This window comes from Sceloporus undulatus, unplaced genomic scaffold (genome assembly GCF_019175285.1).
Source record: "Sceloporus undulatus isolate JIND9_A2432 ecotype Alabama unplaced genomic scaffold, SceUnd_v1.1 scaffold_15, whole genome shotgun sequence".
NCBI classification, from domain to species: domain Eukaryota; kingdom Metazoa; phylum Chordata; class Lepidosauria; order Squamata; family Phrynosomatidae; genus Sceloporus; species Sceloporus undulatus.
This window is the reverse complement of record NW_024802937.1, coordinates 1,728,623-1,740,600: the sequence shown is the minus strand read 5'-3', so window position 1 is coordinate 1,740,600 and position 11,978 is coordinate 1,728,623. Positions and strand designations below refer to the sequence as shown.

Here is an 11,978-nt window from a genome sequence, read left to right as displayed (position 1 = left end):
GATAAGAGAGGACACAAGGATTTGCAGTTAAAGAGCATAGATTATCCTAATTCATTCTCTGTCAGATTTGTTTATAAGTAAATTTGAATGTTTCAGAACTTTTTGTGAGTCTGTTTGTAAATTTGCTCAGGTACCAGGAATCCTGTTTTAAAGTTAAAAGGGTACTTTTAAAATTCGAACTACCTTTTTTTGGCCTCTGTGCTTTTGATGGCAAATTTGTCATTAATAGGGGCAGATAAACTTTGGGGGAAATCAACTGGAACATTAGTTATGAAACAACTATTGATGAGCATGCAGTGACAGTAGAGAAGCTGCCTCATTTCGGTGTATCATTCCTCACTGTGGAAGGTGCTGGATAGATACTTGTACTCTATTACATGAGGGGGTCTGAAGAATTGAGACAAACAGAGGTAGCAAGAGATTAAATTCAAGAGATGCTTGAAAAACTATGACTTAAGTCAATGTTTTTAAACTCATACACTTGAGAGTCCTTCAAGTACTCAAGTGTGAAACTGTTGACCTTGGTAAAAAATATGCAACCTATTACTAAGACAGGTATCGTAGAATGTAGCTAACATAAAGCTGTTTTTGTTTAAAAAAAAGTGGGGAAGGACATACATAATTCAAACAGCCAAGTAATCTAGACTGCTTAATTTTTTTAATATTCTTTATTGAAGATTTTAAACAGTAAAAAAAGAGAAGAAGGGGAAAAAAAACACAATCACAGTTATATACATGAAAGTTTTCACATGACATGATAATTACCGTACAGAATAAAAACACCAATCACACATGTTTTTTCCCTTGCCAAACTAAAATCAAAACTTCCTAGACTGCTTAATTTTTGTCTGAGATAAAACAAGTCCACTCTACTGGCCACTTCATCACCGTCCTCCCACCTTAGAGAATGACAGCCAAAACAGGACAGGTGCCTCCACCTGCAGAGGTGACTCTCCTCTTTAGATATTTTCTTTTCACATAGGGTAAAAGATGTTCTTTCCTTCTTCTCATGTGCCTAATTAAACCAAACAACATAATTTCTGGAAAGGGATTTAATGAAAATATCAAATCAGCATGTAGTGTTGGTAAGGTGTTGTTGTTTTTTAAAAAAACAGAAAACATATAGGAAACCTGCCCATATTTCATAGAATCATAGAATCGTAGAGTTGGAAGAGACCACAAGGGCCAACCAGTCCAACTCCCTGACATGCAGAAACTCTCAATCAAAGCATACCCAACAGATTTATGATTTTTCTTACAAACAAATCTATGGTACAGCTCCATTAAGAACACTGTAAGCAAATCTGGAGAGCCACCTAAATATATATATATATCAAAGAGTTTGAAGGTATATCTACAAAGCAGCTTGACACCACTTTAATTGTCATAGCTCCATCCTATGAGCTATCTGACAGCCAAGGCAGAATGCCCAACAAATTACAAATCCCATGATCCCACTGAATGGAGCTATGGAAGTTAAAGTGGTGTAAAACAGCGTTATTTATATATTGTGACAACAGTGTGAGAAAAAGGGGAAAAGGTAACTTAAAAACCAAGACATCTTAGACAAACATCTTCGTTAACAGGAAAGGCTAAAGTGTGCGTGACTTAAAAATATGATAACGGGCAAACAAGATACATGTTTGTAGAACTACCCATGGTGAGGAGATGGAGAATAGTTTCCCATTTTCTCTCATCATACTAGATTTCAGGGCCATAAACGAAAATGTCTGGAAATAAATTTGGGACAAATGAAGTACTAACTTTGTTTATGGAATCCATTGCCATGGGATGTGATGATGAGCAACTGAAATGTCGATAGCCAAAAACAAGAAGGATAAATCCATTGTCAGTTAGCCATAATAGTTAAGAACCCCTAGTTCTGAGTACTGCGTGCTGGAGGGTATATTGAACTTGCACTGCTAGCTTTTGATAAGAAGCAGATGCTGGGCTAGTTAGATTGTCCCAGTGACACAGCACAGCACTCCTCCTCTAATGCTATATTATGAAACTCAGTGGTATAAATAGCCAGGATCCAACACTGTCATTTCATTGCTGGTACCAGGAAGAGGATTACTTCTCCTTCCTAACCCTGTAGGCCCCCACTTTCACTATATTTTACTTTCACTGGATCAGATTTTCACATGGCACAGAGGGCTGCAAGGTGGAGGAGAGTGGTCTTCTTGCAGTACTGGAAGTACATTAGTGCACAGTTGGATGCAGAGCTTGACATATCACTATTTTGGACTGCAGCTCTCAGACTCTCCCAGTCAGCAAGGTCAGTGGAATTTACCAAAGATTTTTCCTCTAATACAGTGGTTCTCAGCCTTTGGGCCTCCAGATATTTTAGACTTCAGTTCCTAGAAGTCCCAGTCAGTATGCTCATTGTTCAGGAATTCTGGGAGTTGAAGTCTCAAAAAATCTAGAGCACCAAAGGCTGAGAACCACTGCTCTAATACATGCTAGTGTAACTGATGTAGAGAACTGCTTGTGAACAGTCATCAACTGAACCAGAAATATGGGCATTCAGAATATCCTCCAAGTATCTAATGATTACAGCCTGAAAAGGAAAGTATGTTAATGTTAATAACATTACACAAAAATGGGCAACTGCAGTAAGGGTGGGGCCAACCCTCCCCCAACAAATCACACCAATTTTTTTTTCACTTTACGTTTGGCCAATTTTCAGTCATTTTTCATGGGGGGGGGAGTGGGAGTATAATAAAGCTCAGCTACTCTATGCTGGTGGGTTTTGTCTTCCAGGTCACCTGTCAATTGATGAATTTCATATAGAGTTTTCTTAGGCAAGGAAGATTCAGAAGTGGTTTTGCCAGTTCCTTCCTTTGAAATACAGCACCTAGTATTAATTGGTGGTCTCCTATCCAAGTACTAACAAGGGCTGATCCTGCTTAGGTTCCAAGATCAGACAGGATCTGGTGCCTTTAAGTTACCTAGACTATTTCTCATTTGGGCATTTGTCATGTGGTTTTCTACCCCATTAAAATGAGGCTATAAAGGACATTGGGGTTTTGGGAATAATTGGGTGACACTTGTGGTCCATGAGCCACACATTTCCCACCCTGCCATAAAGTCTTTAAAAATGTTTAAATGGTAGTGGATTTATCACAGAAGAGGCATAGGCCTCTGTACATTTTGTGATGGATGTAAAAGAAAAGTTACAATTAATACCAGAAAGTTTCTCAAAGAAATTGGCATATTTTCCTAACCAGTACCTGTGCGTCTTGCCTTTCCTTTCTATAATAAACAAAGAATGCATATTTGTCAGGTCTGTAAACCAACAACTGCCTATTAGAATGCACTTTGTTACCAAAAGACTTTTACAGCATCCTGTGTATTGGAATAATGCTGACAAAACGATTCTGCTTGTTTAGCTGGCATTTATCTAAACAACTGTCAAAAGGAATGCACCTTGTAAGAAAAAAAGTGCCCTGTTAAATGAGTCCATCAATAGGTATCACTGAGTGGCTAAAACAGTTACTTATCTTCATGGCAAACTGAACAACCAAGCAACAATAAAATTTATGTGCATGTTTACTCTTGGCTATGACAGCCAGTCAATATGTTGAACTACTGTACACTTTTATTTTGAATTCCCTCTAGTGGTCCACATTATGATGATATGGGCTTTTAAAAAAAGAAATAATAAATTTGTACATGAGATTTTTTGGAAATAATATTATAAACCAGGTTCACGATCCATCCGCTATATCACATCAGCTATATTGATGGTATTTCTAAATTACCACTTCAGCATATATAGCTGATCATTTCACTGAGTAGATGAACACTGCGGAGCCCAACATATGATTCATTTCACTGAAGTATCTATAAGAAATATCCAGTTTGGATGTCGTCACTTTTAAGTTAGGAGGAGAACTCATTTATATTAACTTTTTAAAAAAGTCCACCCTAGTGACAGAAACACTGTCTTGGATGATAACAGTTATCATCATGTAAGCAATAATTTGCCTTTTCAAAAATTTCTGAGCTTAAAATGCCATTATACCAATGAAGAAGTGCTCTAAATGTTGTTGAAATTCAGTTCTCAGCATTCCTTACCATTGGCTGTGCTGGCGTATGCCTGGTAGAATGATTCCTACATCTGATCTTGGGGAAAATGTAGAGTGTGGCTGTCTCTGGGTTTTACACACTCTTTTACACACTCCAAGAAATATGCAGAATGGAGAAGCAGAAGAGTTGCAGTAGGAAACCTGGTCCTTACCCTTTGTGTCCTGAGTATGGAAAAGGATAGGCTATTAGGCTATTATTCTTAAAATAATAGGATAATAACCTTCCCACATCATTTGGGACCCATTCACACTGCAAAATCATACCACCATTATTTCACTTTAACTGCTATCACTCACTCAGGATGTTCCATTGCCTCACTATACTACAAACCTCAGAATTCCATAGGATGCATTCATGGCAGTTAAAGTGCAGTCATAGTAGTCTCTTTAATGTTAAGCTCACCCAATCAGTTTTGACTCTCCTGTGTGCAGGAATATAATATATTCATGCTCATGAGAAGCTATGCCATGTTGTTCCCTGAAGGCTTTATACATTTGTCTTTTACATGCACATTTCTCACTGAGGTGCAATCATTACACTGTTATGACTAGTTGCTATTCTGACAGGGCCTAAACTACAGTGTGAGGCAGACAGCAAGCAGTCACACCTAATGGAATGTGCATCTTGTGCATCTCCGTATCTGTCACCTAGGAAACAAGCAGCAGGAACTTGTTAGGCTTCCACAGAGAGATATTAGTAGAAATTCTATCTGTCTTGGAATTGCAATTCAAACATTAACACCTTTATTACTGGGCAGAATTGGGTTATTCCAGCTGGAGTGCCCTGAAACATTCTGTTGATTTGGAACAGTTTTGGACAACAGTAACAGCCTACAAAGAGCATGGCTGGATCAGACTAATAGCTCTGATACTCTTGTAGTTCAATTTTCTGTCTGCACTATGGTCATTTCAGTTGCCCATGGTAAACCTGTTAGAATAACCTAAATGAGAGTGTATTCATTGCATGAGTTGGAGTGGGACATGAAAAGTAAAGCTGAGAACTAAACCATCTCATATGAACCAAGATTCTGGTTCAGGAAAACCTTGGCTCATGGATTCCATGATGCTTTTTTTTTTTAAAGCATTAATGGAACCACAGGGTGAGGCCAGTCTGTTTTTGAAGATGAAATATGTGAAACAAAACAGGAAGGCTGCCATTGAAGGATTGGTGATCCCTTTGTTTGATGGAATAATGGAAGGTTATGTGAAAATAATGAAAACACCTACACTGGACAGTTTCCCCTAATTAATATTATACATCAAAACTGGAAACTTATATCTCAGGGTGTATCCACACTGCAGAATTAAAGCAGTTTTTCATGACTTAACTGTCATGATTCTATCCTACCTACAGAATCTTGGGGTTTGTAGTTTGGTGAGGCACAACAGCTCTCTGACAGACTGGGCTGAATACCTTATCAAGCTACACATCAATTCTGTCCAGCATTCTTTTTTAGTGTGGAATACTGGTTGTACTCCTGGAGTAGACAAAGGCTGAAATCCCTGCTTGGCTATGGAAACCCACTGGGTAACTCTGCATAATTCACAACCTCAGTTTCAGAGAGTGGCAGTGGCAAGCCTCCTCTAAGCAAATCTTGTCAAATTGTGATTAAATCAGAAATGATGAAGGAAAGCAACATTTCCCCTCCAACAGTCTTCCACCTAAGAATATTATTGCACTGTCTTTCCTCACAGTGTCAGTGTGGGCTGAAACTTTTGAAAACCTTTTAAAAACGGGTGTTACTGCAAATCTCTGTGCCCAGTCTGGAGGCCAACCTTGGCATGCCATACCTGATCCGTACTGCTCCATACTTTGCAATGAACGGGAAACTCCTGTACTTTCAAAAAGTGTCAGAGAAGTATGGATTGGCTACAGGATGCCAAGATCGAGTATGCGATGCCTCTGGACTGGGCATGGAGGTGTGTGATAACACTCATTTAAAAAAAGTTTTAAAAAGTTTCAGCCCGGACTGAGGCTGGGAGGAAAGGCAGTGCAATAATCTCCTTAATAATGTGGGAGCCTGCAAGCAAAATATGAATGCAACAAAAACTGGGATCCAGTGATCCACTGTCTTATTTGGGATGTTATATACAAAATTTATGACTAGTAGCCACTGATGCCATTTCTACATGAAATTTATCTGAGTTGGTGGTTATCAATACATCTTATCATAGCAAATTTTCTAGTTTGCCTATGTGCTTTGTAAAGAAGTATTTTTGTTTATCTTTTTCTGAATTCAGCATTCAGTTTACTTTATATACTTGTTTATAAGTCTAAACATTTATGCCCAAAAATTTACCCCAAAATCCCAGGTTGACTTATTTACAAGTTGGTATGGTAATGTAATAACAACTCTTTCAGATTTCCCTGAGAGAGAAAGTTTGTTTTTCTCTTGAGCCAAGCAGATAGAGTCCTGGGTGATTGACTGCTGTTAAATAAACAAGCAGAGTTCCTCTCCTGCCCATGCTGGCCACTGTCTGGGAGTGAAGTGTGAAAGCAAAGTTGAAACGATGAAGCAAAAAGTCTTAATTAAAGTCTCTCTTGCTCTGCACACACATACACACACTGAAGGAAGGAACCTCCAAGTTTTACCCTTGACATATTCATGGGCCATGGCAAAATCCATAATTTTGGTCCCCAAACCTGCCCTCAACTTATACATGAGGTCAATTTATAGCCAAGTATATACAGCTAATTGAATGACCCTACTTTTTAGTACTATGAGAGAAGATTTTTTTTCTCCCTTTCCAGTTTCTCAACATTATGCATAATTGTATGTACCTCTGTTATGTCTCTACTTACCCATCTTTAAGCTAAACATTTATGAGCTTCCGTCCCTTGATAATCTACCACAACCACATCTTTTTTTTCCCTGGTCAGACACTATATGTGTATAGTTAAGATTTCTACTTTGATGTGGATCACTTTGTACCTTTTTACACTGAACCATGTTCAGTCCATTTCTCCAGTTTTGAGATATTTTAAAGTCTTATTTTTCCCTTTTGTTTTTATTTCCCTAAATATTTTGGTGTTACTGTCAAACATGGTTACTTCACCAGTCACCCCTAGTGACAGATCATTCATGAACAAGATAAAAAGCACTGATCCAAGTATTTATCCTAAATGGACACTCCTTAAGAGTTAATGTATTCTTTTATCTCTGCACAATTATATGAATCCAATGTTTGCATGCATGCAGAGTTTTGGTCTCTAATTTATAACATCCTTTTATTCCTTCTCAAGATATTATTCCCCCATAAAACAAATTATTCCTGTTCAGAATTACATCTGATGCATTTTAATGGTTGCTTGTGGATTCTACTTTTGTAAGACACATAACAAATATTCAGCAGACGTCAGCTGTAATTTGTTTCAAATACACATTGATACTTGATACATCTCTTTGCTCGGCTCGATGCCCCTTAGAAACCAACTGCACCATAACAATGAAAACTGCAGCAATCTCGTCAGTATAAGTTTCCTTCTGATGGTGATGTACAGTTCTGCAAAATGACAAATATCCACTACAGCAATGGAAGGGCCCCAAAAATCCACCAAAGGATCTTATTTGTCAAGCAGATGCCTTGTACAATCAGAATCCCAAAGTACCTAAAAAAGAACAGAACAGCCAGGGATTCAGAAGTCACAAATCATTTATATAATGAATTTAAAATGCTGGGAGCTGGAAGGATTTTTCTAAACTATAAAGATATTTGCCTTGATCCAATCATTTTTCACAGGGATGACTGTTCTCATGTTTTTGCCTAACTATGTTTTTTTTACCCCAAGGAGCTTCCCCATTCATTACAGCATGAAGGGACTTCCATCTGAAAATGCTGTAAATTGGGCACACATGAACTCAGTGAAATAAATTAGTCATGAATGACCTAAGTCCCATTTGAAGATTTTGATTTCAATGGGTTAAAGCATATCTAGCTTACTCTGGGCTGGGGAGGACTGGATAAGTAGCACTGGACAGTCACCAAGAATGTCATTGACTATTCCTCAACTTCAGATAAGATAATAGCACTGCAGCCAGTCCATACGTGAATAACCGCACAGCAAGTATGATAGATGTTGTGTTGTTGTTGTTTTTAAATCACCACTTGAAGAAAAATGGATAACAGTTGGGAAAATATGAAGATGCAATTTTCTGAAGTGATATCACAGATTCTTTCATTAATGGGCTGGACAAATGGTATTAAGACTAGAAGGAATGGTTAGTGTTGAAGCTGCCAATGTTATAAAAAATGATACACAGCAGAGGACAGAATGACCTCCATAAATAAATAATGAAAAACACAGGTAATCATTTACCATCAGCCTATAACATTTATGTAATTGCAACTAATTCCAGTAAGTGTTGCATATGTGCAGCTGTGAAAGGCATCCCATTATTAAAATTTAATCATCAAACCATAAAATAAATACTGTAGGCATAACTAATTGACTGTCACTTCTTAAAACCTTGACTACACAATGTAAATAGCTTGAAGACAACATAGGCAAATGGTGAAAAAAGTGATGACATATTTTGCGAAATCTTAGAAGAGTGGGCAGATGGAAATGAATATCTACTGAAAAGTAAATCAGCACCTGTCATATCAATGCAACTTTATACTGTCTAACTTCTTGAAAGAGGTTTTGCATTAGGCCGAGTAGCTGCTTTAAAACAATGGCACAAATTTATATTTTAAATTTTTTCATATAAATTCATATTTGAACTTCTAGACTTCAGCTACCCTTAATTACAAACATTAAGACAGATGTATTACTCTGGAGAATTGATGCAATTTTGATAACAGTATATCAACAAACATTAACATGACTTCACCAGAGATAAGGTAATTTCCAAAAATGTGGCAAAAGTAAGTATATCTCTTATTAGCTAAAAGACAGTTACCCAACTACTCCTGCATTTTATTGAAATCTAACTTAATCTTTCCTTGAGGTTCACCTTGTAATATAATCTGGTAGCCCAAAAAGTTACATGACATAAATTTTGGAGTGTATCTGTGCAGATGTGGAAAGTCACAATCTTGCATGTTCACAGCACCCTGGCTTCAAAGGAAAGAAGAACCAACTGCAGACCTCAGTTACAGCCTCTGCTATAGAGGCTTTGATGATGATGATGATAATAATAATTTGTATCCCGCCTCTCACTGTATTGGATCGAAGCGCGTAACAACAAATAAGAGAACAATAAAAATGCTACACAACAAACCACAAATAAAAACACAGCAAAACATCCTAAAACTCCCATAAACTAACATAGGTCCAAAAGACTTGGTCCAAGTAAGGTAGCATCAAGCTGCTTTGGAGCATGGTATTCAGATGGCCAGAAGCCATTCCAGCACCATGTCCTTTGGACCAGATAAAAAAGAAGTGGATATAATCCAACCCCTGGCAGTGTTGGTTTGGGAATACACTGGCAGCCTGCTTCGGGAGCATGCCAAGCGGTGTGGTAGTCCCAGCCCAATCACGACTGGAGGCATCTATGGCCATTCTTTACCGGCTGTGTGCTTTGGCCCATAGTTTATAAATCTAGTTTGTAATAAACAACAAATTAAGAACTTGGTCTTTAATCCTCTGCCATCAAATTGCGAATGATTTGGACTAAATTTATCCCAATGTGCAGAAGTAGTTTATAATGATATAGGAGGAAATTAAATACTTATCTGTTTGTACCTGTACTTTAAAGCCCTGGTTGCACCTCCATGGCCCACAGTTAATTTAATGATATCAACCTACCAGCAAAAATCAATTTAGTATCAGCAAAATGTCTAACACTAGCACCACTCATTACTGAATTACTGGCACCACTATTGTTCTAAAATTACAAACTCTAAATTACAGTCCCAAATAAGTAGACTAGAGCTAACATTAGCCTAATTCTCCACATTAGGCTTCCCATAATGATAATATATGGTTCCAACTGCAGTTCTTTCTTATAACTCTAAAGCACATTTAGTGGAACGGGGAAAATGTAGATGAAATGTTTCTTTTAAAAGACAAAGAATGGTCTGTATTTATTTATTTATTTCAAGTACTGATATTCTGTACTTGAATGCTTTGTTAAATTACGTAAAGCAGGGCACAGAAAAACAGAAAAAGTAAAAACAACTTCAGAAATACAAATAGGTCAGGGAGCAACAACAGAAGCAATAACACTCAGATACAAAACAGATAAAACAGTGAGCTAGGAGCTTCAATAATACAACACTAAATTTTATTGCTCATTAGGTTGCTCAAGCAATTTTTTAAAAAGTCTTAACTTTGCATCTGATCTGTATACCATCTTTTTAAAAAAATTCAGTAAATGTTGAGAATGTTCAGAGAGGACTGGAACACAAAAACTGATATTTGCCATATGCTGCTGCTCTTTCAATTGGCCTCTTCCAGCAACTGATCCCAGTCTGGCATATAGAATTACTTAGCATGTAGAGGTCAACCTTCATGCTGAGAAGAAAAAACACTTCATGGCCACTGAAAGGGACATGAACACTTGAAATCTGACGGCCAAAGTGTATGTGAAAATCACCTCTAACAGCACAGAGAGGCTGCTTTCAGAGACATACCTATGACAACTGTGAGGTGTGTTCCATGCCTTGGAGCTAGCACAATAATGTTCACAATGAGTCCAACATTAATTTAAATTATTCATTACCAGTGGCTTAAGTTTTTATTTCTGCCCTTTAAATTATGCTACTTATCATCCAAATCAGCAAGCCTACTGATATCAGGATACCTTTGCAGTCAATTAAGAAGATCTATTGGACTTTGTTAGGCAAAGAGATAAAATGATTAGAATGAAGAATGCTCCCGAGATTGTCACACAGTGCCTTTGATGAATGTAGCTCGCAGTATACTTAAGAAAATCCCTATGATGAAATAAAACATAACACACATCTAATGCTGATGTTTTTACTGGTTAGAGGGAATAATGCACATAATAATGGACATAAATTAAAATGCCCTTGCTTCTTCATGAATGTAATTTCTATAGGCACACACAAAACAAATTCAAATAATTATGAGGCCATTGGCTGCTCTGCCAGCAAATACATGCTAGGATATAATGCAGTTATGCCATGTCACTGCAGCATTAAGAACTGAAGCTCTGTGCAAGCATCACAAAACTACTATTTCCAAAGACGAACAGACATTTAAGATACCCCACACACTGATCACTTTTTTAAATGATCCATGATGTGAATCATAATGAGAATTACTATTTGCTAAATGCAGGGGCATAAATGTAACCTTCAGACTAGTTGTCCTTACACTATAAGTGGCCTATTGCAAATGGACAAAGGTGGTGGTGGTGGTGGTGGTGGTGGGAATGAAACCAGGCCATTGGGTCAGGGACTATGAGAATTTGCTACATGCTGCTGCTCCATGTTTATAATTTACAAGATATGGCTCAGCTGCGTGAAACTGAGACTGGAGTTATTCTAGCCTCTCTCAAAGTTCATTTTCTAGATGTTCTCAGAGGTTTTACACAGTTATTTAACAACAACAACAATAATAATATATTCCACTTTCCCCCTAAAATTGGGACCAAGAGAGGTTTACAATATAAAAGACCAGTACAATTAAAAACAAACAAAAGTGAGCAAAGTGATTTATTATCCCCCTTTCCATCAAGGAATGCCAGTCAAGGTTGCCATCAATGAAAGTGACATAAGAAAAGAATGCAAATGTTTATCTGCCATACCTCTTGTAGTTAGTTTTCCATTTTCATTTATTAGATGTTTACAGATGTCACTTTGTGATCTTTGATTCTCAGCTGCCCTGGAATGAAATGAAATGTAACAATTAAACCACCACAATTATTATATATATATATATATATATATATATATATATATATATATATATATATA

General features: G+C 37.3%; 1 protein-coding gene across 3 annotated transcripts in view; it reads right to left on the bottom strand.

Annotated features, from left to right (window-relative positions):
* The window catches only part of LOC121917319 (disks large-associated protein 1-like), a 412,347-nt gene that overhangs the window by 268,685 nt on the left and 131,684 nt on the right, over window positions 1-11,978 (bottom strand). For 2 of the 3 annotated variants that reach the window (XM_042443197.1, XM_042443195.1), the window contains exon 3: window positions 11,810-11,886. The exons of the other annotated variant lie outside the window; for it this stretch is intronic. The gene's annotated coding sequence lies outside the window, so the exon portion shown is untranslated. The remainder of the gene's footprint in view (window positions 1-11,809; window positions 11,887-11,978) is intronic. 3 annotated transcript variants of the gene reach the window in all.